The sequence below is a fragment of the Octopus bimaculoides genome, chromosome 5, assembly GCF_046866305.1.
Source record: "Octopus bimaculoides isolate indiv1 chromosome 5, ASM4686630v1, whole genome shotgun sequence".
NCBI lineage: Eukaryota > Metazoa > Mollusca > Cephalopoda > Octopoda > Octopodidae > Octopus > Octopus bimaculoides.
This window is the reverse complement of record NC_142932.1, coordinates 108,650,734-108,663,797: the sequence shown is the minus strand read 5'-3', so window position 1 is coordinate 108,663,797 and position 13,064 is coordinate 108,650,734.

The window sequence follows — 13,064 nt, the reverse complement described above, 5'->3', positions numbered from 1 at the left end:
ATCATCATTATCGTTTAACGTCCACTTTCCATGCTAGCATGGGCTGGAAGAACCAGCTGGCTGCACCAGGCTCCAATCTGATCTGGCAGAGTTTCTACAGCTGGATGCCCTTCCTAACGCCAACCACTCCGAGAGTGTAGTGGGTGCTTTTACGTACCACCGGCACGAGGGCCAGTGAGGCAGTACTGGCAACGACCACACTCAAGTGGTGTTTTTTACATGCCACCTGCACAGGAGCCAGTCCAGCAGCACTGGCAACGAACTCGCTCAAATGTTTTTTCCATGTGCCACCGACACAAGTGCCAGTAAGGCGACGCTGGTAACGATCACGTTCGATTGGTGCTTTTTACATGCCACCGGCACGGAAGCAAGTCAGCTGCTCATCACAAAATGTAAATCCTTATATACATATATATATATATATATATATATATATATATATATATATATATATATATATATATATATATATATGTATATATATATATATATGCATATATTAAACAATGATGATATATATATATACATATATATCAGAAAATGCTTCCTGCAAATCATACTAGTCTAATGTATTTATATATATACATATAGTGCATGTGGATAGAAAGGGTTAAATCTAAGGTGTGTTCTTGAGAAATGTATGTAGATGTTTTACTTTCTTTTATTTTAAATAAGAAATTCATATATACTAGTTGAAAGTCCTGATGAATCCTATTTTAGTGTAAATATATATATTAAAACAAAGACTGGAAAATTTGCTATATTTCTAAAAATATACCAGATTTTCTAGTCTTCATTTTAATATATACTTACTCTGCAAATTTTAAAAACATACCAAATTTTCCACTCTTTGCTTTTTGAGGTTGTGTGTGTGTGTGTGTTTGTGTGTGTGTGTGTGTTTGTGTGTGTGTGTGTTTGTGTGTGTGTGTGTGTTTGTGTGTGTGTGTGTGTTTGTGTGTGTGTGTGTTTGTGTGTGTGTGTGTGTTTGTGTGTGTGTGTGTGTTTGTGTGTGTGTGTGTGTTTGTGTGTGTGTGTGTGTGTGTGTGTGTGTGTGTGTGTGTGTGTGTGTGTGTGTGTGTGTGTGTGCCATGATCATACTAGTGAGGTTGTTCATTTCCAATCTTCTGTGAAAAACCTGTCTGACCATGAAGACATATTACCTTGCTTGGAAACAAGAGAGTAAGGCATCCAGAAGTGGAAAGTCTACATCAACAAATTCCCATTTGAACCATGCAAGCATGGAAAAGTGGACATTAACCCTTTTGTTACTGTATTTATTTCTGAACCCAGAACCATGTGGTTGGGAAGCAAGCTTCTTACGATACAACCACACTTGAAACTTTAACAACAGTGTAAAATTTTCACCACTAAAGGACTGCCTGAAACAGTTCTAGCCAAGAATGGTACTTAAGTTATATCATCTAAATTCAAGAGGTTTTGCAAAATAAGTGGACATTAAACATTTGAAGTCACTTGTTTCCCATTGTGTTTTCAAATGGTGAAGCAGAGTGCATTGTTCAAACAAAAAATCCCAAACAGCATGCCATAAAATCCATTTGTTGGTTGGAGTACAATCAAAATATTTTGTTCTCATTGTCTGCAACAGATCAGCCATTAGATAGGAAAATCATCCATAGAAGTGCTATAAACTATTGTGTCATTATTGCTGTGAAGGTCAGGAGCTGTCAGAATCATTAGCAACATTTCATCCATCTTTATGTTTTGAGTTCAAATTCTGCCAAGTTCAGTTTTGCCTTTCATCCTTACAGGGTCAGTAAAATAAGTACCAGTTGTGCACTGGAGTCAATGGGATCAACTTACCCTCTCCCCAGAAATTTCTGATCTTGTTTCAAAACTTGAAATAATTATTATTGTTGTAAAACCATGGTCAAATGGAAAACAAGTAAACAGTTCAAATAAATTATATGGTTAAATCAATAGAATAAAAAGTACAATGAACTTGCAATGAGGAGAGGAAAATTCAACATTTCAGACAGTGTGTCTTCAAGGAAAAGTTGACAGGAGAGAATTTAATGAGATGCAGTAAAGTTTTATATTCTCTAAGTTAAAACAACTAGCCACAGGTTTTTGTTTTTTCTTTTAATTCAGAGGATGTAAAAATTTGCTGTCTTCAATAATTTCATTAATTTTTTTCCTGTCAACTTTTCTCTGAAGAAGGCCTCTGTCCAAAACACCGGCTTTTCCATTTTCCATGGCAAGTTCATTACATTTGTTTTATTGATTTTACTAAATAATACGTGTCTTTCCAATGCAGATGAACACCAACCTCTTTGGAGTCTGTTTGATCCAATAAATTATGCATTGGACAATTGGTGTTTATCAGGGATTATCAAAAGCAAAATAGATCTGTGGTGCAATTACAAAGAAACTCAGTTCAATAGTGTATTTGATTCAAACAGACAAGGATTAGATCCAATTACAAGATTATCCAGTACAATTGCTGACCAGTCATACACACATTGAATATGTCTGATGACTTCATCATCATCCTCATCATCATCATCGTTGTCATCTTCATCATAGTCATCATTATCATTTAACATCTGTTTTCCATGCTGGTATGGGTTGGATGGTTTGACAGGAGCTGGCAAGGCCAGGAGCTACGCCAGATTTGATTGTCTGTTTTGGCATGGTTTCTATAACTGGATACCTCTCCTAATGCCAAACACTTTATAGAGTGTACTGGGTGCTTTTTATGTATCACCAGCACCTGTGTTTTTCATGCAGAACCATCAACAATGCTTTTTATGTGGTACCATTACTAGTTCTTTTAATGTGGCACCAGCACCATCAGGGTCACCATGTACCTTGCAAGACAAAAACTCCTCAACTGGGAGTGGAGGTCAGAGTAGTATTGAGGGTGTGTGACTTTGTGCCCGTTGAGAGATTTAAGGCATAGAAAGGACAGATACAGGCATCTTGTTGTAGCATAGATGCATGGATACCCCAGTTAGCAAACAAAGAGTGGGTTAGAGAGTAAGATAAAGATACAGATAGTGAGAGAGATGATGGCAAAGATGTGTTAGGACATGCCCTGGAAGGACATTGGGGGTGGTGAGAATAGATGTGGCTTGGGCTGTGTGAGTGGGCAGGATGAGGTAACTGTGGCAAATGATGGAGGGAAATATAGGAGAGGCTCAGCGGCAGGGGTTGCAGTAGATATGTGAGGACATTGCAGGTGATAGCAGGAAGTGAGGTGTTGATGATGGGGAGCAGAGGAAAGAGGCAGGTTGGTGGAGACAGAAGGCAGGGGAAGAATGGTAACTGTGATGGGTGGGTGGGTGGGTGGGTGGGGGAATAACTGGTGAGGGAGGTAACTGAGAAAGTCAGGGGATGTAGTATGTGCCTATACTGCTCTCAGATGATAGAGGAAGTGATGGGTGGTAGATCAAATATGGGGGGAGGAAGAGTGATGGGGTAAATAGGCTGGAGGTAAGCATTGCCACTGTCATCAGTTACTCTTTGCCAATCATGATCAAGTCATTGCTATAATCACACAGAGCCACCTGGTAGCAACAAATACTGGAATGATAACTCACTATCATCAATGAAAAATTTACAGTTTATTGTTATTTCAGATTATGCTTTAAAATCTTGTGCTATTTACCAATTTAATACATATCTTGTTGTTGAAAAATATTTACCATATAATATTATCTTTTCAATGCATGTCAATCGTTATAATTTATGATTTGATTAAATTTAGAAGCAACCATTAATGTATTTGAAATTCAATTATTATGTCTTATCTTCGTTGTCATTAATTCAATATAATCTGTGCAAACTGTTCAAGTGAGTAGTTATATTTCTTATAATACATTGTATTTTGGTTACAGCTTTCTATCTATCTATCCATCTATCTATCTATCAATCTATCTATCCATCTATCTATCTATCTCTCAATCTCTCTCTATATATATATCTGTGTGTGTGTGTGTGTGTGTGTGTGTGTGTGTGTGTCTGTGTGTGTGTGTATGTATACATATATGTTTGTTTTTGATTTTGTTGACTACACAGCATGGTAGGGTCAGTTCAGCACCATCTGTGAGAAAAACAGCACCATGATGCAATTCACTCTGCCAGAAATTTGGAAATGACATGCTGTATTGCTTGGCATTCATGCCGGAAGCTCCAATATGAACATTTCAGAGTGTTTGAGTGTCAATCTGAGGAAAGTGCAATCTGAGTGACAAAAATCAAACATCCAGTCAACATCATGGTGTTTGAAGTGATCACTAATGATCTTCCCACATGGCCTCACACTTAACGCAGAGGCCTACGTCAAGTGCCTGGAGGAGGTAGTGCTGCCTTGGGTCAACAAGGTGGCTGCTGGAACACCCTATGTCTGGCAACAGGACTCTGCACCGTGCCACACAAGCAGGAGAACCCAGTCATGGCTGTCAGACAATTTCTGCAACCACATCACCTCTAAAATTTGGCCTTCTAACTCCCCAGACTGCAACCCTCTTGATTATGATATGTGAGGTGCAGTTGAGTGAGAGACCAACAAAACTCCTTGTAACACCAAAGATGAACTGAAGGCAAGGATTATAACAGTATTCAACAACTTAAACAAGGAGACCATCGAGAAGATTTGCAGGAGATTCCACAGTCAGCTGGAGACTGTGGCTGAAGCCAATGGCGATTTTATTAAATGAATTTACCCTTTAGTATTTCAAGATATTTTAATGTAATTTTGGTAAATATATGTTAAAATAAGATGTTAGTATTATTTTCATTTTTGTGTAATTTAGACAACATTTTTTTCCACAGCACCCTGTATATATATGTGTGTGTGTATATATATATATATATATATATATATATATATATGGCTCATTAGCCACCAATGGAGCCACAAATGCAAAATATAAGTTAGTCCTAGAGAGCACAATGTTCCTGAAGGTCAGCAATGGTCTTCCTCGGTCACGAGTGGATGGCCATCATACACACACACACACACACACACACACACACACATATACAAACATACATTGACTCACTCATGCATGCACACACACACACATCTACATTGATTTGTCATATTTGATCTGCACCTTTGGCATGCATGTGTCACATACATCTATGTATATATGAGCTGCTCCGATAGATAAACCCCACATTGGATAACATTGAAGAAAACCCTTGAATACGCAGCAGTACTGTTTTCTTTGCTGACTACAATATTCCAGGTGTGAATATTCACATCTGGTAGAATTGAGTTGATTCAAAACGTTAGTAGATTAGCTATGTCATGAAAAAAAAAATGGAGATGTTACTGTCACAATTTTGTTATTTTATGTTGCTAAAACTATAAGCTGTGGAAGTTGCTTAATGAGTTGATACTTATAAATCTTTTTTTATGACAATAATCAGTTGATTACATTGTGTAAATAAAGTGTTTGGGACCCACTAATATTGATAGCAATAATTGGATGATAACATTATCTGTGATTATAATAAATTTCATCTCATCGTTATTATTTAATGTCCGCTTTCCATGTTGATATGGGCAGGATGGTTTGACAATGAGCCGCCAGGCTGCATCAAGCTTCAATGTCATATCTGGCATGGTTTCTACAGCTTTATGTCCTTCCAAATGCCAGCTGCTTTACAGAGTGTTTTTTTTTGTTTTTTTTATTCACCACCACTAGTGAGGTTCTCGTGTAATTTGTAAGACAGAAAAGAACAGAGAAAGAGAAGAGAGAAAGGGAAGAAAAAGCTTCCACTACTAAGAAGTTTTGGAGAGCACAAGATGGAGGTGAATGGCTGTATACCAGGTGTTGAAAGACAAAAATACAATAGAGGATAGGCATCTTGCTAGACAGGAGATATATGGCTGAAGGAGATAAGAGAAAAGTAGTGATGGGATACTAGAGCAAACTCTAGTGGCACAGGAACAAGAAGGTGAGCATCAGAGAGGACAAGGGTTGTGGATAATACAGTTCTATATTTAAGAGATGAGGAATTATGTACATTATTTACATTATTTACAATTGACAGATATTTGTCCTCATTTTGTTTGTTGTTAACACAACGTTTCGACTAATATACCTTCCAGCCTTCATCAGGTGTCTTGGGGAAATTTGGAACCTGGGTTCTCATTCCTAAGGTATTTTTCGATGTTGTTGTTGTTATCATTATTATTATTATTATTATTATTGTTATTATTCAGGTCACTGCCCAGGATCGAACTCGGAATCTTGGAGTTAGTAGCCCACACTCTTAACCACTATGCCATAGGATTGTGGATTATAGGAAGAGATGAGAGAGTGAATGTTTTTATAAGAGTGTGAGGAAGGAATAAACAAGTGTCTGGAGAGGTTAGTGTAGTAAACGATTAAAAAGGGTGGGGATGCAAATGGTGGGAAATGCCAAACTGCAGAAGGGTAAGGTAGGAGATACAGGAATAGCTCAGGAAGGAGGATAGAACAGATTGGGCTTTGTAGTGGGTTCCACACTCTATTTCTGTATCCAATATATACATAGTGAAACTGATAATCCTACAGACCATTGGCATAATCAAATAAAGACAAAAAAAAAATGGAAATGAATCATATATCACTAACCTCATATTTTTTTCTACTCTAGGCACAAGGCCTGAAATTTTGGGGGAGGGGTCCAGCCAAACAACTGGTACTTAATTTATCGACCCCGAAAGGATGAAAACCAAAGTCGACTTCAGCAGAATTTGAACTCAGAACATAAAGACAGACAAAATACCACTAAGCATTTCACTCGGCATGCTAATGTTTCTTATTTCTTTACTCCCCACAAGGGACTACACAAAGAGGTGACAAACAAGGACAAACGGATTAAGTCGATTATATCAACCCAAGTGCGTAACTGGTACTTATTTAATCGACCCCCAAAAGGATGAAAGGCAAAGTCGACCTCGGCGGAATTTGAACTCAGAACATAAAGACAGACAAAATACTGCTAAGCATTTCATCTGGCATGCTAATGTTTCTGCCAGCTCACACCTTTCACTAGCCTAATATTGTTACCTAGGTCTACAAGATATGGACGTGTTCTGGCATAGAAGTCATCTGCCTTCAATGTTGTTAGAAAATAGAAGAGGAAGAAAACATCTATGAGTCACTGATGAGTAGTTTGTTACTGCAGTACTCAAAGCACCAACATAATTTTATTTCGATTATTGGATCAAAAGTCTGCTATCTTTATTAAACATTCCAACATCTCTCAGTCTCTCTCAAAGGATATCAACTACGAGTGGAACCTTGTGACAGTGTATGCTATCTTCAAAAAAAGCAACCACTCTGATCTTACCAACTACAAACACATCTGTCCTACTACTACCACTACTCCCAACATCTACAAGGGGATGTCACAAATAACCAATGTTCATTATTATTTTGAATCTCTTTTTCTCTTCAGTTACCACCAGTTGTTTCTTTACAGCCAGGGCAACCAGAGATTTGCTATTTCATGTCACACTAATTTTTTTCTTGCCTGGAGAATTTTTGTGAAAGCAACATTGTTGCTTTTGGTATTGACAAAGACTTTAACTATATATATATATATATATAATCATCATCATCATCATCATCGATGACTGGCACCTGTGCTAGTGGAGCACTAACACCACTGTCCGAGCGTGATCATTGCCAGAGCAGCTGTCTGGTTTCCGTGCTAGTGGCATGTAAATAACACCATTTGAGTGTGATCACCTTACTGGCACGTGAAAAAATATTTGAGCGAGGTCATTGCCAGTGCTGCTGGACTGGCTCCTGTGCGTGTGGCACATAAAAAACACCACTTTGAGCGTGGCCGTTGCCAGTACTGTCTGCCTGACCCTTGTGCCGGTGGCACATAAAAGCACCCACTACACTCTCGGAGTGGTTGGCGTTAGAAAGGGCATCCAGCTGTAGAAACTCTGCCAGATCAGATTGGAGCCTGGTGTAGCCATCTTGTTCACCAGTCCTCAGTCAAATCGTCCAACCCATGCTAGCATGGAAAGTGGACGTTAAAACGATGATAGTGATGATGATGTATTTTATCACCTATTGAAGCAACACTGAGACATTTGTATGTTCCAGTGAAAAGTATATTAGTTTGTATATCTACAAGATATAACTGGTTTCAATTACAAGGTTATATAAGTGCTAATACTTTCAATATCGTTTATTTAATTTCTTGTAGACTCTACCACCTGTTATATACAACGCCCAGAATATTTCAAAAACATTTTGTCAGCTGACTTCACTAATCACATGATCTTTTGTTTATTGATCATCTCTCTAAACTCATGTGACTTGGTTAGACAAAAGCAATAAGTTCATGAATTCAACCCGGAAACCTTAACACTAGAAATAAATATGCATCTTTCTTTACCCCCGACATATAAACAAAGTTCTGAGTCATAAATTCCCTCTTCAGTCTTACATATTTCTGCCTTAATGGTCAATTTTATATTCTTGTTACAAATTAAGTTCTCATTTTTTTTTTATGTAATGGAAGGGAAATAGCAGAATCCATAGACTTTCTCATGCAGGGCCATCCTTAGGAGGTGCAGAGCCCAGTTGGGAACAATTTTGGAGGGCTCCAGGTACCCAGTCAACTTGCACCAAGGTCTATAGAATCATAAAAATACAAAAATCTAGCCGTTAAAACCATGCTCCCATGCGGTGCCACATAAAAACACTCAGTCCACACTGCAAAGTGGTGGCGCTAGGAAAGGCATCCAGCTACAAAAAACATGCCAAACCAGACGAATGCCAGACGTAACCCCTGGCTTGTTGGCCACTGTCAAAACGTCCAACCCATACCAGCATGGAAAATAGATGTTAAATGATGATGATGATGATGATGATATGCATATATTATGTATATATTTATATGTGTGTGTGTATATATATATGTATATATGTGTGTGTGTATGTGCCTGTGGTAACTGTCCGAAACATGGATAATTTGTTAATAAAATTTTCTACATATATGTCTCAGATGGTGTAGATTATGATTATATCGGAATTTGTTGTGTAAAGCATTTTTCTCTCCCTTTTAAATAAACTCAAAGGTAGCCGGTCCTCAATGTGGTTGTTTAGTATGCTAGAAATAGCAGCTATTAGGCATAAAAAAACAGCCACAGTTCTGATCTCCTAATATGTCACAAAGGGGAAAAAAGTTCTTTGCAGTATACTAGGAGCCAAGATTAATTGATAGCACACAAAAAAAAAAAAACGAGGTAAAAGAAATAATTCCAAGGTGGAGGTCCAAGAGCCTCACTCCAATTTTGGTGGAAAAAAGTTATTTGCAGTATATTAGGAGATGAGATTAGTTGATAGCACAAGAAAAAACATTATTTCTCACCGAAATCGAGTTGGGTGTTATTAAACTATAAATTTGAACTACATCTAAACTACGCGTTTTAAAAATATTCCGGCAAAAATCAGAAAATAATTTAGCAAAATCCCAAAGAAACTTTTATCTCTTGCATGCTGTTATGCTAAAAGAGATATACATAAAATGCAAATAAATAATAATTATTAATAAGAATTTTTCGGAAGCTGGTTATAAACTTACTGATTATTTTTTTTTTCTATAAGCTCTGTTGTAAGACAGTCCTGTCTGTGTGGCAAGAATTTTGTTTCTTAGCTATATGTTTCTGGATGTAGCACCATTGTATAACACCAAATGTCTCTCTCCTACCATTGCCTCATGTGTGTGTGTGGCTGTGTGTTTGTGCTTGTCCAAAACCTGAATGGGTGCTATGCAAAGAGATTTTCTTTTGAACAAGAGACAAGAAATTATATCTCACCTCCCCCATCTTTCTCTCTCCCACTATACACACACACATACGCGCACATGCATGTGTGTATTTATACAATTCCCCACAAAATAAACATACATATACATTTTTTGATGCCCTTTTAAAGCCTGACCAGGCTCATGGGCCCAGTTTCCCAGTTTCTATGGCGTATGTGTGTGTCCCCCCCCCCCCCAGCTGGACGGGATGCCAGTCCATCGCAGCGTTACTCAAGAAACAGGAAGAAAGAGTGAGAGAAAGTTGGGGCGAAAGAGTACAACAGGGAATTGAAGCTGCGAGTCCGCTGCCCTAACCACTGGGCCATTGCGCCTCCACATATGTAAGTGTACCCTTGCCATAACATCAGATGATGGTTGTAAACATCATCATCATACAAGTGATGCTAATTTCCAGTCTTCCATGAAAACATGCTTAGTCATGGGGAAATATAACCTTGCTTACAAACAGGTGAGAGTTGCCAACAGGAAGGGCACCTGTCTCAACAAATTTCATCTGACCCATGCAACCATAGCAAAGTGCACATTAAATGATGATGCCTTTTTCAACAGTTGACCACTCTAACTCTTCTTTCTGCTAATACCACCACTCCAATTATTTGTGTATGCATGCATGTATGTCAATAGAGAATATATATATATATATATATATTCCCCTGTATACAAGCCCAGTTTTTCTCTCTTTTTTGTTTTCTTGAGTCATGAAAGATGATATGCAGTTGAAAGTAAATATGTGATAATGTAAACCAATACATGCAGACAGTTGCAAGAGTAGTTACAGCTCTGGTGTAAACTATAAGCAGCAGTAAAGTGATCAATTTCATAGGCTACCATTCCTTCCTGATCAAGTCTGCTATACTTATGAAAGCAGGATGTCTTCAGATTTATCTTTTATGTTTTTCTTTAGATTATTCCAACTGTCATTTCACAGCTATTGGAAGATTTTGGTTTAGTCTACACAAATAAAATGGTCAGACTATTGAAACTGTACTGGAACAATTTTCATTTTGATGCCAGTATAGCCAGTCCTAATCCAGCACATTTACATAATTGACTAAGTATTTAAATGCAGAGATGTTCGAACAGCTAGCTGAGCAAACAGTACATGAATAAAGCGACAACTACAACACTGAATGCCTAGAATTTTATGGAAAGACAGCTCCCTCAAGGTTCATTTTCTAAGTACTTCTAATATTCTCATGGGTATGATGAATTTCCACACACAATCCAACTTACTAAGAATTTACAGTATGCTTCTATCGATGTCATATCCCTTCATCGGATAAATGAATACATATCCCACTGCAAAAATTATGTTTATCAAAACATATTTTTCTAATCAATCTTTGGTTGGAAAAAGTTTGCAGCTTCTTATAAGAAAGCATTCATTCCATTATATATGATGAAGAATTACTAAGGGGACAAAGTGGCTATTTTGTAATCACTGGAAATAATAAGTTTTGATGTAACATTTTTCTTTCTCTTTTACATCTTATATATATTTCAGCAAAGTTGACACCAACTTCATACAAGCATGAAGGCACGCTGGCAAAATGCTGTTCTTCTAAATGAAAACCTTACCTGTCGTCGTGGTTTTGTGGCATGAAGCAAAGCAGACCTTGTTGTCCACTCAAGAAAACACATAGTAAATGATCCACAAGCACTTGAGCAAACTGAGCCCTCAACTTGCTCCATTTACAAAAAGGTTAAACAAGACACAAGCAGGCCTCAAGAGGCACATGTGTGTTCATAGAACATGATCACTGCTTTATTTTACTATTTATATTTGTTGTTCACAACAAGAGAAGCAATCATATATATATATATATATATATATATATATATATGCATGCATACAGTTTGAGTTACAAATGATGTGAAAAGCCCTGCCAAAATCATCTTATCTTTCCTCTTCCTCACAGCAGAGAAATATCTAAAAGGGCTATTCAGTAGACAAAATGGAAAATTTGTTGCCCTGGAGAACAGTGAGAGAGATGTGCTGGAACAGCTACTCCTGGGGTTCACACTTAGAGATACCCTTCTCTACCCTGATAGTGGTATCTGAAATTGAAAGCAGCGACGAGGATGATTTTACACCAGAATGGAGAAAAGATTTTTAAAATATTTTATTAACAATTTTTCTGAGGAGAGAGAGTCTACCCATAGTCTTTCTCAGGAAGCAAAACCTTTAGACTTCTTTTTCATGCTTGTTTGAAATGATTACTACGGAAACAAACCGTTACGCAGAACGTAAACAAGCCGGAAAAAAAGATAGCTTGTGGTTTCCTGCAACTGTAGATGAAATACGGGCATTTTTTGCCATAAATATTATTATGGGTATTAGACAGTTACCCAGAATAACAAATTACTGGAGCAATCAGGAACCTTTTGGCGATGAATATGCTTCCAGTAATATGACTCGAGTACGATTCATGAAGCTGAACCAATATTTACATGTGAGAGACTCTAGCAGTACCCCAGTACATGGAGAACTTTGAGACAAAAATTATGCAATAGAATTGATTAAGAACCCTTTCTTCAATTATGTTCCAAATATCACATTAATATGTTGATAAATAAAAAAAGCTACAGGTGTTTAATGAGACTAGTCTAAATTCATGATTATTTTAGAATTTAATTGAAACTCATGAGGGGTGTATTTTGGTCAGAAATATAGTAACGAAAGGGTTAATCAATTGCAGCACTCTGAATGAAGGAGTCCTCGAAATCACAACTGTTGGGTTTCACTACCAAAATGTGATCTCTCTTGGTAAAAGCACATCCTTAGCATGTCCATTGTTCTATGTTTGTGTGGGTTGATGACTACAATTGAGGCATTTTTACATTCAATCATCTATTTATCAAGTAAGGGGTCTCTTATTTCACATAACAAGGATGTAAATCAAGCATCCCAATGATCAACCTTTCTCTTCGAAGCACTACTGATGCACACAGACATTCCAGCTTCTGGTTACCGGCACACTGTCTCCACTCTGTCTTTTCTATTGCAATTATAATGGCCTCTGTTCCTTAGAGATGGTTGAGCTCATGTTACCTGACTCAGACATTCCAGTCATACCTGTCTCTCCTATTTCCATCATCTTTGTTGTGTCCAACCATCCTGACTCCATACTAACAACTATGCCCTGTCCTTCCTCTCCAGAAAGTTGACTCTCTTGAATTCTCTCTCCACTCATATTTCTCAAAGGTTCAAGGGAAGCATTAATGGCATTGATCTCACTGGTCTAGGAAGTCTA